This window comes from Zeugodacus cucurbitae, chromosome 6, assembly GCF_028554725.1.
Source record: "Zeugodacus cucurbitae isolate PBARC_wt_2022May chromosome 6, idZeuCucr1.2, whole genome shotgun sequence".
Classification (NCBI taxonomy): domain Eukaryota; kingdom Metazoa; phylum Arthropoda; class Insecta; order Diptera; family Tephritidae; genus Zeugodacus; species Zeugodacus cucurbitae.
Window position 1 is genome coordinate 51,667,799 of NC_071671.1, and position 16,954 is coordinate 51,684,752.

At 33.8% G+C, this 16,954-nt stretch overlaps 1 pseudogene; it reads left to right on the forward strand.

Annotated features, from left to right (window-relative positions):
- Positions 1 to 3,683: 3,683 nt before the first annotated feature.
- LOC105220148 (GTP-binding protein Di-Ras2-like) overlaps positions 3,684 to 16,954 on the forward strand; it is a 28,624-nt pseudogene continuing 15,353 nt past the window's right edge.

Sequence of the window (16,954 nt, forward strand, 5' to 3'; positions counted from 1 at the left end):
ATGGGCATACCGCACTGATTCGCCTCACTTTTTGAGTGCTTTTCGTGGTATTGCATAACGATGCTTTTATTAAACCAACGGTGTTCCAAGGTATTGAACGGTGTTTTCTCTCTGATTACATTTGTACATTGTGCGTTGCCAATGAGTGTTATGTGTGGCTATTTCAATTATTGTTATTGTGGTGGCAGTTTAACCGACCTCTCCTGTCATACCGTTTGTGTGTTCAATAATTTGCTTATATTTGTCTGTTTGTCTGTGTGAACCTCAAAGTTTCGTGAAATTTCGCAAATTCGAATGAACATAAGAATCACAAAGCAGTCGCATTTCATATTTCCAAATAAGCTAACATCAAAGAGAAAGTTTGGCTGCGCACATCATTTTTATCTTATCCTTTTTTGAGGCATTCAATATTTCAAACGGTATTCGAACAGTGTATGGGTCTTGTTATTCTCAAAATTCAAATTTATTATTCTTATAATCTTCAGAAATAATTTATAGTTATTTTAGGCACAAGAATATGCCAATCATTTGGTGTGGTTTCCCTTCTGTCTTTTTAATTTTAAAATCCAAAGCGAATATCAATTTTTTTGCTTATACTTTTCCTTCAGTGAGCCAGCCTCTTCCATCCTCTTTGAGATAAAAGAAAAGGGGTAGATGAACTCCAAAGGCTTCACATACATACTTCAGTAAAAATGTCTTGTAGAATAAATGAAAAGAAAGAATATTATGAACAAGAGCACAAACCAATTTTTCTATTAAAATGAAATTCACAACTCCCACCACCCACTTAAGTCCTAAGTATTTAAGCTGCATTTGAACAAAAGCCAATTAAGCGCATTGTCTGCCAACGCTTCAAAAGATTACCTCACTACAGTCAAATGCTATCTTGACCAATCTGTGTAGTTGAGAGCAGTTGGGGAATCTCGGAATTCGTAATAAATCAAGTAATGTCAATTAATTTGGTCGAATTGGGAAAGGCATCCAACTGGTTCCATCTGTTTATGCTTATGGGCATCTGCTTTTCGATAGCCAGGTAGCAAAATCTACTGAGATATTTTAAGGAAATAATTCTAAATTATTTTAATTTTATAATAATCATTTCTTTGTTGATTACTTTCTAATAAGTGCTTGGGCAAATATTAATTTGAAATTAATTGGAAAAACTCAAGGCTTTTCTATTAAAATTTTCTTTAGCTGATAGACGGGGATAATGGATTATAGATAATTGATTTCACGCTGTTCATACGTCCATAAAAATTATTTTCATTTAGACGTCTTCGTATTATTCTACTTGACGTGTTTATGCCAAATTATGTGACCATCATATCCCGTGAGGAGTTAAAGCCGTCAGCTTATTATTTTCTAGCAACTAATTTTCTTCGCTAGGGTTTATGAGGTGGCGCCTTATGAATTTTGTTCTAATTTTATAGTTTTGGATTTGATTTAATATTATTGTCTATAGCTGTATGTGACAAAACTAAACTACTTTCCAAATATAATTTTGCTTTTTGGTGGTAACGGTAGAAATTCTCTAAGAAATGCATGAGTGCAAGGAGCGCAGGCTATGCAGTCCTTCTTCCAAATAGATAGCTTTGAGTTTTGGACGAAGGATTTTCTTGGAATCATGTGCTATTTATCGCAACTGCATCGTTTATTTGCAAACAAGTGGTTACAGTTTGTTGAGTTCTGGAATCGTTTAAGTTGAAAATTTGAATCTTGGGAATCGTTCCTTAAATTAAAGTGAAAAGTAACCAGTTAACCAAATTGGGAGTATTTGATCAGATATAAATTCGGATGTAATCTAATCTACCATACTGTCCACTATGCAATCGATGAAATTCCAGTTGCCAATGTTATCTCCGTGTAAAAGCGGAAAAAAAGAAGGGGGGTAATGTGGAGATCACCACTCCACACTAATTATGATAAATTATTGTAATTAGTGTGGAGTGGTGATCTCCACATATACACATTTACATGACAAGCAATTGGCCCTTTGTGTATATTTACACGTACCTTTGCTAGTGCAGCAACCATTGTGCCGCTGGGAGTATTTCAAAAATTTTTGGCTGTGCTGTGCTGCGCACATATGTATGTATATTTATATTTTGAAATTTTTGCAATATTACTTGCCAATTGCTATTTACTAAGCATCGGATGTTTGCAACTAGTATTCGTTGTTTATATTTTACAAACACACATTTATAACTATATACCTACACACGTGCTTATAACTTCAAGAGCTGCTGCAATTGTATTTACGCAACAATGTTTACATTTCAAATCCGAAATAAATACCTATGTACATATACAATACGCGTAAGGCATACATTTCTATTCATTCTGGAAGTTTATGCAGAAGTTATGAACTTTAAACGATTTTTGATTTTTGTAAAATTATTAGGATTTATTTCACCACTTTAGGGCAATACTAACTAAGAAACTATTTGCTACTTTACAAAATGTAGCAGTTTTATTGGCATGACCTGGTGTATAATATATACATATTAGTGAAAGAATATCTCAATTATGATCATCCGATCCTGAACATACGATAGAGTTTGACTTGAGAGCGGCACAACCATATACTAGTAAGCAAACTTTTTTAGTATTGGCTCTTATACCACACTTTCAATAATTGGTTAGCTTTAGCTTCAAATTGTATCGTACCAATTTTGGCATTTACTAATTCGTGAAATTATCATAGAAGTTAAATATTCTAATGACGGGCTGTGGTGTTAATGCTAATGAGCTTTAGTTATTATTCCAAACATTTCCGCAATACTGTACGCAAGGACCAAAATCAACAAAAGGCTAATAAATTTCAATGATATTGTTCCAGTCTTTTAATCTTCTAATTTATTGCGATTATATGAAGTATAAACTATTGGCTTTAATTGCATAATTAGTTGACATTAATATGCGCACAAATAATCGCCATAATTATATATATTCGCATAAAAGGAAATTTATTTTCCTTTACATTCGTCGATATGTACAAAAAATAAATAATAAAATTTACCGAGTAATTCAGCAAGTAAATAATTATTCTGTAATTAAACATTTAAATATAATGTGTTTTGACGTCATTATTTGCCTCGGACATTATTATTATTAGGTTATATTTCTATATAACTTCCATAATTTGAGAGTATTAGCAAAAATATTAATTAGCAACAAACACTTCTTCTCTCATATTGCATGAAGCTATAAGCCTTTTAAGTCTGAGTTGCAGAGTTCAAAGTTGCAGACCATATGCGCTTTTCTAGCTTTCTGTTAGAATTGAATAAACCTCAAATTGTGCGAACAGTTAATTATTAGTTAAGTGTGTATGAATGTGTTGATTTCAAATTCCTGCGGCCAAAGACGAAGGAGTTATGGTCTTACATTCATCTCATTTACATTTTCATATACACTCTATATGTAAGTAAGTGTGTACATACTACAACAAGAGTTATAAGTTATATAAATTATAAATATATGTATGTTTATTTGGTTTTGTTTTGGTTTCGTTGGGAGACTACTCTTCACACAATACAGCCAATGGAACTCTTATTAAAGAGACAAAAAATATCTCACTCACAGATTTTTTCGACAAAGTCTTTAACTTATATCCTCCGCAATAAAATTCTATCTATAATATATTTACTTACTATTTTCTTATAATTTATCTTCTCAGATCGTCCCCCAAGATTCACAATGGCATAGCATTATGAGAATCGTACACAGTACAAACATCAACGTATCATTTAAAGACACAATCATACGGCGAATTTGTTGTAAGCATTTAAATACGAGACTAATGTGAGCCAATACAACAAATAAAGAATTGAGAAAAAAGAAAGACCACCCACAACGTCTGCTTATGAAAGAACTTACTTACTAAGAACACTTATTGCAAGTGTGAAATGAGAGAGAGTGGGAGACGGCGCTGGCAGCATGTGGTATATAAATAGAGTGGAAGCACCAAAGTGGCGTACAGGCAATTGACAAATGCTTACAACAAAAACAAGTGTGCAAAAATAGAACAATTTTTTGCGCAAAAAGTGTGCTGTGCAAATAGCGGAAACGGAAATAAATCGGAAGCGAAAGCATAATTAAATTTACGAGCATCCGTAACGTCCCCGCACGGCGATGCCCACTCTTACTCTTCAACGCTTACTAATGATTACAGGAACTATTGAGAAAGTGTAAAATACATTTTAAGAAACGTAAGTGAAGAGTGGGGTGAAAGCTCATAAAAGAAATTAAAGCACTCTTTTGATTGTTAGTGTAGGATTTTCAAAAGAAAATGCTCAGAATTTTTTTTTTGTTATTTTGGTAGTCTAAATAAACATCATTAAATGTAATGTAAAATGCCAAGAAGTTGTAAGAAGCTTAAATTTTGCTTTCTTTAATCCACCAGCGAGCGTTTTAGATCAAAATAAAACTTTGAGCGCTTTGTCATAATAATAACGGTAATCTAAACTTAAATTTTCAACGATTGAAGTGAGAAGATCCAATAATCTAACGGAACAATAACTTTTTCCTAAAAGCCCTCGTCAGCCACTTTTATAATGGGTGACTTGGAACGCATAAGGCTGGTTATTCTGGGCGGCGCTGCTGTGGCAAAAGCTCCATTATCAAACGTTTCCTCTTCAAAACCTACACAGACAAATATCGAACAACGGTTGAGGATCTCTTTAATCGCGAATACGATTCGGGTGGCGTTACACTGAAGGTGAGTAGTTTATTTGTATGGGATTAGCGTAGAAACCGTGAGAAGTTTATTTAGTATATTTAAAATATTGGATCGTAAATGTTTACTCGTTTTTTTAAATATATTGATAAGAAAGTAGTGAAAACCAACATTCTCTCTTTATCTTCAGTATAATAAGTACCAAAGTATTATAGTAATATATTGCTATACCCATACTGCTTCGCTTAACCAGTCGGAAAATTTATATTCCTAATCTAAATTTAATCAACTAATTGCAGATTGAGCTTTTAATTTTTTCTTTTTTTAGTTTTCAAATTAGAACATTGCCATCAAAATTGAAAGCGAACTGCAGTCGGTGTGAGTGAAATATTTGGAAACCAGGGACAATCTCCTAACTAGAATACTCGCATGTCTTGTAGAAATTGTCTTTAGTTTTATTGAACACTCACTGTGTGTAGGTGTCTGACTGTGTAACGGGTTCCACCAGCATAAAATAGTTAAAATCTGGAAGGTATGCGCCGAAGTAAAATACAAAGCGGCGACCCATGTTAGTGTTTAATTGAATTTCTCATTGTTTTTTTGTTTTGTGTTTTTATTTTTGTATCGTAAGTTTTTTATGCCTATGCACATCTAAAGCTTCAATTATTCACTACCATAGCAACGCAGAATAACAACAACATACACACAGACAGTATCAGAAACATGCCGGTAACTACATTAGAGCTTGTTTCGCCACATTGCGCTCTGCCGGAAATTCGTATTCACATAGATTTAGCCATATATACATACATATATGTATATACTGTCACACACATTCGCTTGGCAGACAATTAACGACAAAAACTTTTGTCAGCAAACATCTTTAACATGACACGCTTTTTCTCAATTCTTTTTCATTGCTTCCAAAAAACGTTCAGAGAAATGTAAAATATCTCTCTTTAAGCTTTCACATGACGCACGTGCAACTTTTTATGACTTTGAACTAAATATTAGAAGATTAAAGTTGAAGCTGGTTTCGGTATTAGGCAAATTCTTTCATTTAAGCCTTTCAAAATAGCTATTGTGCTACTAGTATGATACTTAATTGTGTATATATGTTATTGGCGTTCAACCGATTAGCCGGTTATAGCCGAATCGATAAGAGCGCGCCATTCTTCTCTTTCCTTCGCAGTTCGGCGCCAGTTGGAGATTCCAAGTATAACCAGGTCGCTCTCCACCTGGTCCCTCCAACGGAGTGGAGGCCTTCCCCTTCCTCGGCTTCCTCCCGCGGGTACTGCATCGAACACTTTCAGGGCTGGAGTGTTTTCGTCCATTGGGGCAACATGGCCTAGCCAGCGTAGTCGCTGTCTTTTTATTCGCTGAACTATGTCAATGTCGTCATATAACTCGTACAGCTCATCGTTCCATCGTCTGCGGTATTCGCAGTAATTTCCATAAAATATGCATGCCAGCATAGCGAAAAATAGTTTAAAATTAATTATGAAATTTTTTGACTACCTTCATGAGGGGAAATATGAGTTACGCATATGCATTATGGTGGCACATATCTTAGAAATCGGTTGAGATGAGAAAAAAATAGAGAAATAGAGAATAGCAAGTAAATAACAAACAAAAAAATAAAATAACTCAAAAATAAATGTAATAACAAACATAACTAGTTAGGTCTCAGTGCACGAAAACTTTGGTACTGTTCATTCTTGCTTATAGCTCTACATATGTTAGTAGGTACCTATGGCAAACTTCTGGCACAATAAAACTTGTATTGACTGAACAGAGACTTCTTAAGTCATTTGTGAAATTTCTCCAACTACCCTGACTTATGATTCAAAATTATTGACCCTTCATCGGTATTAAGAAACTTTATTTGTATTAACATTTTTTTTTATTTCTACATCTTGTGCCACCCTCATGTACAGTACTTGCGGTGTGCATACATATGTATGTGCTGTGCGGCTTCAGCGTATGTGATAAAGTGGGTTATTAATCTTTCCTCTATACTACGACTTACATATACGTTTATATAATATATCGATTGAAAATTGTGCTCAACTGCTGACTTTCGTCGGTTAGCAGGTAGTTGATAATATAAAAATAATAAGGATAAATGATGTAAGGCAAATTTGATTAAATACACCGTGTTCAATTGTTAACGTGACTGTAATTAGCTAAATTATCACTCCACTGGTGCTTATACTAAATGGTAGATTCAAATAATATTATTATATTTCGAGCAAAATTCATACAGTGGATACATACATATACATACAACGATCCATATTGTAGCGCGAGGTGTGGGTCCAAAATTTTCAGAGAGTATCTGGTTTATGTATTTACAATTCAATACTTGATCCATATACCTATGTATCTAATTTTATCTAATTTTGAGAAATCATTCGATCATATTATTCATTCTACTTCTACATAAATTTAGATTATACAAGTTCCGAAGTAGATCCCTAGAATATTTGCATTATATCAAAACTAATTCTAAAACTAACTATAAAGAAGTCTCCCAATGCCGAAGAGACTGTGACTTTCTCTAAAGATACCTATACGCATTGGAAATCTTTGCTATATGCCTAGAAACAAATCCACTCTCATTCATTCCCATATCGTCCATATTGGATTAAAGTTTGAGTTGCTTTGTATATTCATTTCAATGAGTGTGTGCATGAATATATCTCTGTGTACGTATGGGTGACAGTCGATTTATGCATAGTTAAGTCAAGAGCAACTTGTGTATAAATTTTATTAATGATGCGTGCAAAAAGTGAAAACACAAACAAGAACTATAAACCAAAACAACAACAATGCGACTAGGTAGCTAATGTGATAGTTGTGCAAACGCCAATGAGATTAGCACTCCTCATGGCTAGCGGCTTAATGGTGCCGTATTTTGCTTGTGCGATGGGTGTACGTATGTTGTATGCATGTGGATCTGAGTGCTGTTGGGTGTGGCATGTGCATTAGGAGGGTAATTGGGGATTTCTAGGATAATCGAATATTTGCTACGAGTTACGACATGTGCGCTACTCGTAAAAGTCTGTTTTATTTAGTATAAGTGTCTACATGTGTATGTATGAGTATCTTTATGTCGCTTCAAGTAATGAATTTGCATATTTTTCACTTCTCAAAATACTCGAATTAAAAACTTCATTTCACTTGGGGTGCCCAACCAACACGACTTCTAAGTTTCTAAATTCTGCATTTGTTGTTGTTGTTTTTCAATATTATAAATGCTTTAAATATATGTATTTAGTTCATTTTACTTCGCAACTCTTCGCAACCGCAAGTGAACTTGTTTGAAGCTTCTAATTCAAATTTCTTGTGACCCCAGAATCTTAAGTTATTTATCTCTAATCTTGATTTTGCTCAAATAAATGTCGCTAAACATTAATTTTGCGCATCAACTTATAGTCATTTTACACAGGAGATAATTGATCAATAAACCGTGCTCTGCTTGATTAAAACGCTGATTTAGATCGAATTACCATAAAAAATAAAAATCTCAGTTTTCTACATTAATTTATAATTGAATTTTAATCGACTTCAAAATGAAATGCAGCTCTGCGACAAAGGCTGTATTTGTAATTATACAGTAGTTTTCCGAAATAACGAATATTCGTTTTAACGAAAACCGCTTATAACGAACAAGCAAAATTGTTACATTGAGTACCGTTAATAAGGAACATCTGGGATTTGTAAGTACTCGGTTTAACGAACAACATGAAGAAGACATATGAAGAAACAGAAAAAAATCAAATAACTTCGAACCAGAATTAAAAATGAAACTTGAAAAAATTAAAAAAAAAAAATGTGCGAATTGAAAAAATGTTGAATTTTATAAAAAAGCTTAAAATTATTGGTCAGCACCAAATAAAGGGTGATTTTTTTGAGGTTAGGATTTTCATGCATTAGTATTTGACAGATCACGTGGGATTTCAGACATGGTGTCAAAGAGAAAGATGCTCAGTATGCTTTGACATTTCATCATGAATAGACTTACTAACGAGCAACGCTTGCAAATCATTGAATTTTATTACCAAAATCAGTGTTCGGTTCGAAATGTGAAATCCGCTTTTTTATCGACAAATTTTGTTCAGCGATGAGGCTCATTTCTGGTTGAATGGCTACGTAAATAAGCAAAATTGCCGCATTTGGGGTGAAGAGCAACCAGAAGCCGTTCAAGAACTGCCCATGCATCCCGAAAAATGCACTGTTTGGTGTGGTTTGTACGCTGGTGGAATCATTGGACCGTATTTTTTCAAAGATGCTGTTGGACGCAACGTTACGGTGAATGGCGATCGCTATCGTTCGATGCTAACAAACTTTTTGTTGCCAAAAATGGAAGAACTGAACTTGGTTGACATGTGGTTTCAACAAGATGGCGCTACATGCCACACAGCTCGCGATTCTATGGCCATTTTGAGGGAAAACTTCGGAGAACAATTCATCTCAAGAAATTGACCCGTAAGTTGGCCACCAAGATCATGCGATTTAACGCCTTTAGACTATTTTTTGTGGGGCTACGTCAAGTCTAAAGTCTACAGAAATAAGCCAGCAACTATTCCAGCTTTGGAAGACAACATTTCCGAAGAAATTCGGGCTATTCCGGCCGAAATGCTCGAAAAAGTTGCCCAAAATTGGACTTTCCGAATGGACCACCTAAGACGCAGCCGCGGTCAACATTTAAATGAAATTATCTTCAAAAAGTAAATGTCATGAACCAATCTAACGTTTCAAATAAAGAACCGATGAGAAAAAGTTATCAAGCTCTTAAAAAATCACCCTTTATAAGTATAAGTGTCAGAATTGGTCCATTTTGGAAGAATTTATTGGATTTCAATTGTTTTGTTATGTTTTTTTTTATATTTTAACAAATAATTAATAAAATAATTTATTAAACTTCAATTTACGGATATTTAACTAATTTTTTATTGAAAAACATATCTCTAAGTGAGTACTCGAATTAACGAAAAATTCGATATAACGAACAGGCCTGGCAATTAATGTGTTCGTTATTTCGGAAAACTACTGTATATACTTTCTTTGTCTGCGACTTGTTGTTTACGCTATACGACGGTAGATGTCGCTGCTGGAAATAAACAAAAATAGCAATCAGCGGATGGAACTTACCAACTTCTTATGAAAAGCCTAAACAAAACTGTGTAACAACTGATCGATTATCGAGGAACCGGCAGCATGAAGGGCAAAAACTGGTTTCTCAATCAAAGTGTTAATTAATTAATTAATTTGGCTGCGTGAAAAGGCTATTAGATTGATGCTATTGAACACGATTAGTCTAGGTCTAGGATGAATTGTTCGTAATGTCATATTCTCCAACTCTGCCTCTCTAAAACTCTTCTACCGCTCATTATACTAAAATACTCTTTTCTAGTGCTACTACAACAATAACAGAAGGGTATATACATGCTGTTAAATGCTAATTAAAAAATGTGTCGCACTTGAAGTTTCGGTTTTTGAGTAAAAAAACTCCTATTTTACTCAAAAAGTCGTTAATAGAAGAAAATAGCCGAAATCTTCCTTTAAACTAGCCACAAGCACTTAAATATATTTGTAAAACAATAAAGAAACTACCTGAAGGCTAATCAATTTCTATTTTTTGTTGTTAATTGTCTCTCAGCTTGCATGTACTCATTCATAGCCGTAACACAATTTCATTGCAATTCATTTTAATTCTCAATGTCAAACACGAATACACATACAATCCACAACACATTGCAACTGCAATCGAGATATGTTTGTATTTGTGTGTGAATGCATAAATAAACAACTGTAACTGTAAAGAGTAATCAATGCCTTTGTGGCATTTAAAATCACAGAGTCTTGGCATAATTGCAATTAGTTGCAAACGTAATTGTTATTAATTGCACAATTTTCAAGGTCTCGGCCAGGCACAAATGCAATCAAACGTCTGCATACAAAGTAATACTGGTTAAATGGGAGTAGGAATGAATGCAGAAAGAAGTAGAGAAGATGCTGTAGAACAACAACAACGGTAATACTTGTAAGCATTCTGGTTTGGCTCTTTGCATAATTAGAATAATTATTTCGCATGTAAGATCAATTGCAGGTGTTGTTGTTTATTTGAAATAAGTGTGTGTGGTGTGGTAATTATTAAAAAGCTTTTCAAATAAATGCATTTATATTATTGTAATGTTTCTCATTGCAAATGTTTGTTATGAATTATTACTAAATTTCATCGCAATGAAAAGTACTCATACATCATGCCTGCTTTCAACTTTTTCTTTAGTGGTATCGAAGATTACTCATTCGCCGTATTCATATCGAAAGCTTTTGTTTTATTTTAATTTTCTTTTAATGAACTTCTAGTATGATTTGAAACAGTTTTTCCTTACTTAGTGCAAACTTGATTGTCAAGAATACTTTAGTAGTTGAAGGTAGTAGTAGTAGTAGTAGTAGTAGGTTACTCATACGCCGTGTGGTACCCAATTAAACACATTCAATGCTTGCTTGTTTTTACATGAAAATTTTTGATTACAAAACAATTAAATTAAAATAGTAATAAACTAAAAATATATCAAATTCGAAAATTTATTAGACAATTTTATTTACTAAAAATTTCTATTCTAAATTTAGAAAATTTTATTCAGCAAATCTTCGGTATCTCTTCCTCTGCTTTATTATTTACGTAATTAGTAAAATTTATTTACTTTTTTTCTTTCAGGTTGACATTTTAGACACTTCCGGCGATATGCAATTTCCCGCTATGCGCCGTTTGTCCATCGCCACCGCCCACACATTCATGCTCGTCTATGAGTCCACGTCTGCGTCGAGTTTTCAATGTGTCAAACAGTGTTTCGAGGAGATACGTGAGCAGCGCGCCGACTTCCAGGTGAGTTTGAGTGTTTGTCTATTTTTTATAGCAAAAACAATTTTTGAATGTGGTTGGAGAGGAATATCAATGATATTTATCAATATATAGAAAATTGAATAAATAACTCATGCCGAGTTATGGCTCTAGGTGGGAATTTCTTGAATTAATTTATTTGTATCGAGTTTTACTGCTAAAATGCTTCCAAATTAATTTATGTTAGAAGGAAATGAGGCTTGAGGTATCTTAAATACAGTTTTTTTAAATATTTCGAAAAAAATCAGGATTCCTCAACGAAAGCAAATCAGATTAATTTTATTATATATACATACATATATATACACAAGTTTTTATTTATCTATGTGAACACTTAGTTATATATACGTTTTTACAAATATTTTTGAAAATTTCTCACACCACATTATTTTAGCTCAGAACTTTTAAACATCCATTTATAATTTTTGCCGCACAGTTTTTTTTAAAAAGTAAAAAGCAAAATTACCAAAGAACTCAATTTATTTTCAATTCAAGCATAAGCTTCAAACTCTCACTCAAAATGAAGGTAATCATAGTTTATTTAAGTTTCAATTTATACTATTTCAACAAATATTCGTGTGTGTGTTTGTGGGTTTGCCGAAATTCCACAACAGAAAGCAATCAAAAATTAACAGCAATCAATTTTCAATCAAAACATAAAAATAACCGAAAAGTAACTGTCAAATGTTTGAGTGGTGAGTTGATTGCGTTTAAATAGTTAACCATACTTCCATATATAAATACATTTATGTAGTACGATGTGAAAAAAAATCATTAAACTTGCAATGTCAATGACACACAAAAAATTGCAACGAACTCATTTCGATTTAAATATTCGATTATTTCAGATAGGCAGGTCGACATTAAGGCTTTTAGTGACATTTGGTGATAAGCGAAACAATTTGTTAACTATATTGAAAACTAATTTGACAATAACTAATTTGAGCATAAAATCAAATGCTGTCTAAAAAAGCAAAAATGAAATGTTGATATATGGCAAATAACGGCAGAGAAAGTAGCATTAAATATATTGAGTAGAGTGACAAAAGAAAGTTGAGTGTAGACAGTTGGGTAATCAATAACTATTTGCAATCATTCATCTCCCTGAATCCTGAAATTAATGGAGTAAAGTTCATATCGACCTTTATCGAATTTTGAAATATGCTTACCTTTTAAGGCTTAAAGTCTTTTATATGGCATTTACGTCACTATGGATTGCTATGTGCCCTCTTAAATGTTAATTAACAAAACAATACCTCAATACTTTCTTTTCGTACCATGAATCGTACAGCCGATATACTCGCCGCAAGTGTTGTCACTGAACAGAATAGTACTCATTCGAGACAAAAATTATACTGACCTTTGACATTCATAATTACCATGAAAGATAAGGTCACAAAGCTACAGGCTACGCATAATTACCTATATAGCCTTCATTAATATACATTCTAAAAATAGTTCTCTTTAATATAGTGAAGTGAATTCTATTTACTGGTACTTCAATTACAAATTAGATTTAAGTCTAACCATTTTCAAAGTCATTTAGATTATTTATATTTTTTAAATTTCTCTTCCTTCTTATGTCATAAATTGTCGCCGTCGCCAAAGGATATTCTCATTGTAATCGCCGGCAATAAATCTTATTTGGCTAATACACACAGAGAAGTGCGACTAGAAGAAGTCACGGACTGGGTCTACTGTGAATGGCCCCGATTAAGGTGAGCTAAACAATTCAAAAATTATTTATCTGCATAACTTTGACTGAAGGTCTGTTAAACCTGTCTGTGAACTCAAAATCTTATTATTAATAATTATTTGTGTCTCTCATTGTTGTTGCTGCTTTGTTTATGTCGTCGTCTCTGTTTGATTTATGTGGTAAACTCTTACCGTTTGCATTGAAAAGTTTGGTTAAGAGACATAATCTCTAGTCTGATATTGTCGTTGATATTTGCACCGGTTCTTAAGTCGATAATTGGCAGTGCATTAAAGTTTGAATTTTTTTTTTATTTTACACTCTCTAAATTAAAGTGGTCCTCACTGGCAACTTTGTTGATGAGATCCTGGACAAATTTGTTTTCACCCCTTAACATATAAGAGCAAGCCCGCTAATTAAACAATTTGTGAAATAATTATATATCTTGCACCGGTTCTTAAGTCGATAATTGGCAGTGCATTAAAGTTTGAATTTTTTTTTTATTTTACACTCTCTAAATTAAAGTGGTCCTCACTGGCAACTTTGTTGATGAGATCCTGGACAAATTTGTTTTCACCCCTTAACATATAAGAGCAAGCCCGCTAATTAAACAATTTGTGAAATAATTATATTTCATGGCTATTTTATGTAAATTTAATTAACAACAAGAAAAACAATTCTCAGCAAAGTGAAAGAGGGCGAGAAAAAAGGCAGTAAATCAAGTGGCGCGAATGTTTGTGAATGCGAAGTGAAGGGTGTATAGTGACATTTGTTGACTGGAACCGCAGTTAACCGGATTTCTACGCGCACACACTTATCAGTTGGTAGGTAATTGTGTCGCCGCCAGGAGCCACTGCGAATGCGATTGCGAAATCTGTGCAATCAGTGCGATGCAATGCAATGCAATCTAGTAATTATTGCAGCAAATCGAAAATGGCGGTTTCTACAACTCGAAACACCCTCACTCTTCGCTCTTTCCTTCCTATTTCACTTCAATGAGCGGGCAACTGTTTTCCAAATGTGGAAAAAAAAACCAAAACAAACAATCTGTGTAACTATGACCGTTTAAATGTGGCCAAACACCAATGTAGTGGCAATTCCGCGTAATAAAATTAAAATGCAGACAAAGTGGCAGCTAAGAAATGAAACGGTAATAGTACAGTAACATACAAGCACCCTCATACTCATTCAAGTTCATTTCATGTTGGAACCGCAAAAGGCATTACTGCGCTGCTAAAGTACAAGTTGTTATTTTTGTTTAGATCGTTGAATAATATATGTGTGTGTAAGCTATTTACAACGCCGCAGTTGGCATGTAATGGTGCAAGTGCACCCCAACTGGATTACACAACATCAACAAGGAGCCACATTATATCCGCCTTAATATGTCGCGCTGGTTTTATATTTTAGTTGTAATTTTATTTCTTTTGTGGTTTGTTTGCAAATAGAATGGAGGGATTTGCGTTTGTTCGACAATAAACATTTAAAACTAAAATTGGGTAAACCGAATGAAAGAATATATGTAATAGCATTTTGGTATAAAATGGAGTATTTGTTATCAATAACCGTCAACATTTTATAAAACCAAGTATTTATTCATAAAAATTTAAATATTTTCCCATATAAATAGCTTCATTGTCTAACCACACGAAACGTAATCGCGCACATTTGAATGTAACAAATAACTTAGAAGCATAATTTTAGGCGCCGCAGCAGCCTTGCCGCTTACGCGCACCCGCACCCAAATACAACTTATTTTTTTATTGTGCTGCTTTATACTAACTGCCGCTAACTGACTATTCATTAACTAACAAACTCACGGGCATGGCTAACTGAAGATTTTGGCAGCACTACCTGCTGTGCCTTTATTTGCTGGTGCTATATGGTCTACAACTTTGCTTTCGCCGTTTTTTGTAGGCCAACATGTTATGCTTACCTATGTGAACATTTGTGTATGTATGTGATTTTAATAAATCGTTTAGAATATCTGCAGAATTAATATTCCTTTAATTCATCCGTATATTCACGATATCTTTGTTGATATACATTTTATGTCAATTTTCTCTTAAGAAAGCCCACACTTACATAGATCTCCTTGTACTAGATTGGAAACCTCACATTTCACTGTCCTTCCAATTATTTAAGATCCCTTTATCGTACTACATTGATTTGGTAACCCTCAGAAGCTTAAAGTTTTTAGGTTTCTAGAACATTTTGAAAAACTTACGGATTTCCATTCTAAAATATACTAAATTTATGTATACTTTGTCGAATGCGGCACCCTCTATTCATGTGGTAATTAAAGGGATTTTGCCACGTTACAGGTAACACGTGATTCAACTGACATACATACCTTTCAAGGCACACACATAAATATATTGGCACATAACGGTAAATACAAGCACAACAACAGCAATGCCACAAAGCTTTTCAAGTTATTAATTCGCAACTGCCCACACTGCGTAGAGCCGACATCAAAGTTAATGGCTCAGCAGAGGCAAATGGAGCTGCTGGTGACGCCGATATAACGGTTAGCATGCGGTAAATTTACAATAAATTTTCGGCGCAAATTGTCGCTTACTAACGATCGCTTCGCGTGCAGCAAGCAAACTATGTGCCCTTGCATATTTATCGCATGCGAGAGTGTGTGTCCGAAGCAGTGTTTTATCTAAGGCAGTGTTGACGATGGCGCGACGCGCCTCACTGCACCACTTTCACCTGCATAACGGCCGTTACCATGATACGAAATAAACAAAAACATACGCGTGCAAACAATTCGGTGTAACGGCGCAGTTAGTCTCCCTGGCGACGTTGCAAGTGCATTGTTTCACTTGCCACACGCTATGCAATTTTACCATTACAGACCGCCCTCAACATTTACTCTGAATTGTTGTTGCAATTTGATTTGCATATTTTGCAATACTGCAGGTTATTATCTCTCTTTTGTTCTACATGAAAGTGTCAAACTGAAAGCAAATAATAAAATATGAATGAAGAGAAATATTAATAGTTAAAATAATACCCCAATGATTTTGAATTCTCTTTATAACTAGGAGCTCACTCTATTTTTTGTTATATCTCCAAGTATGCTCGATATTTTGATGGAACTTCATAATCCAGTAGGTCTATATTTGAGTTCTTCAGAAAGTAAAAGAAAGGAATAATAAATTGGGGAAGGAATAGGAGAAGGAGTTTAGGAAAATTCTCATGATAACCATCATATTTTTTTTAATGAAGGATTCTTAAAATGCATAGACTTAGAACTCAAATAATGTAACAACAATTTATAAACCAAAGGCTAAGTAATCAACTTAAATATATATTAAATATATTCTAATTCAAAATTATATTTGGCGCTGACTCACTTCATTTATCCAAAATTAATTAATCTTCTCACTTATCCTTAATCTCTCTCCAGAATATGGTGAAATAAGAAAGGGAAAAACACAGGTGTACAAACATGAGAAGACATCTTAATTGATTTTTCACCCAACTCAACTGCTGGAAACTAATTAAATGAACAAATAAAGCAACAAACTAAACAATTTTACTGAATCAAGAAAACAATTATTGAATTTTCTAAAAAAAAAACAGCCGATCTTAACCCTTATATATATATATATATATATATATATTTGGCGTAGGAACCGCTTTAAGCGCGTCACTCATTCCT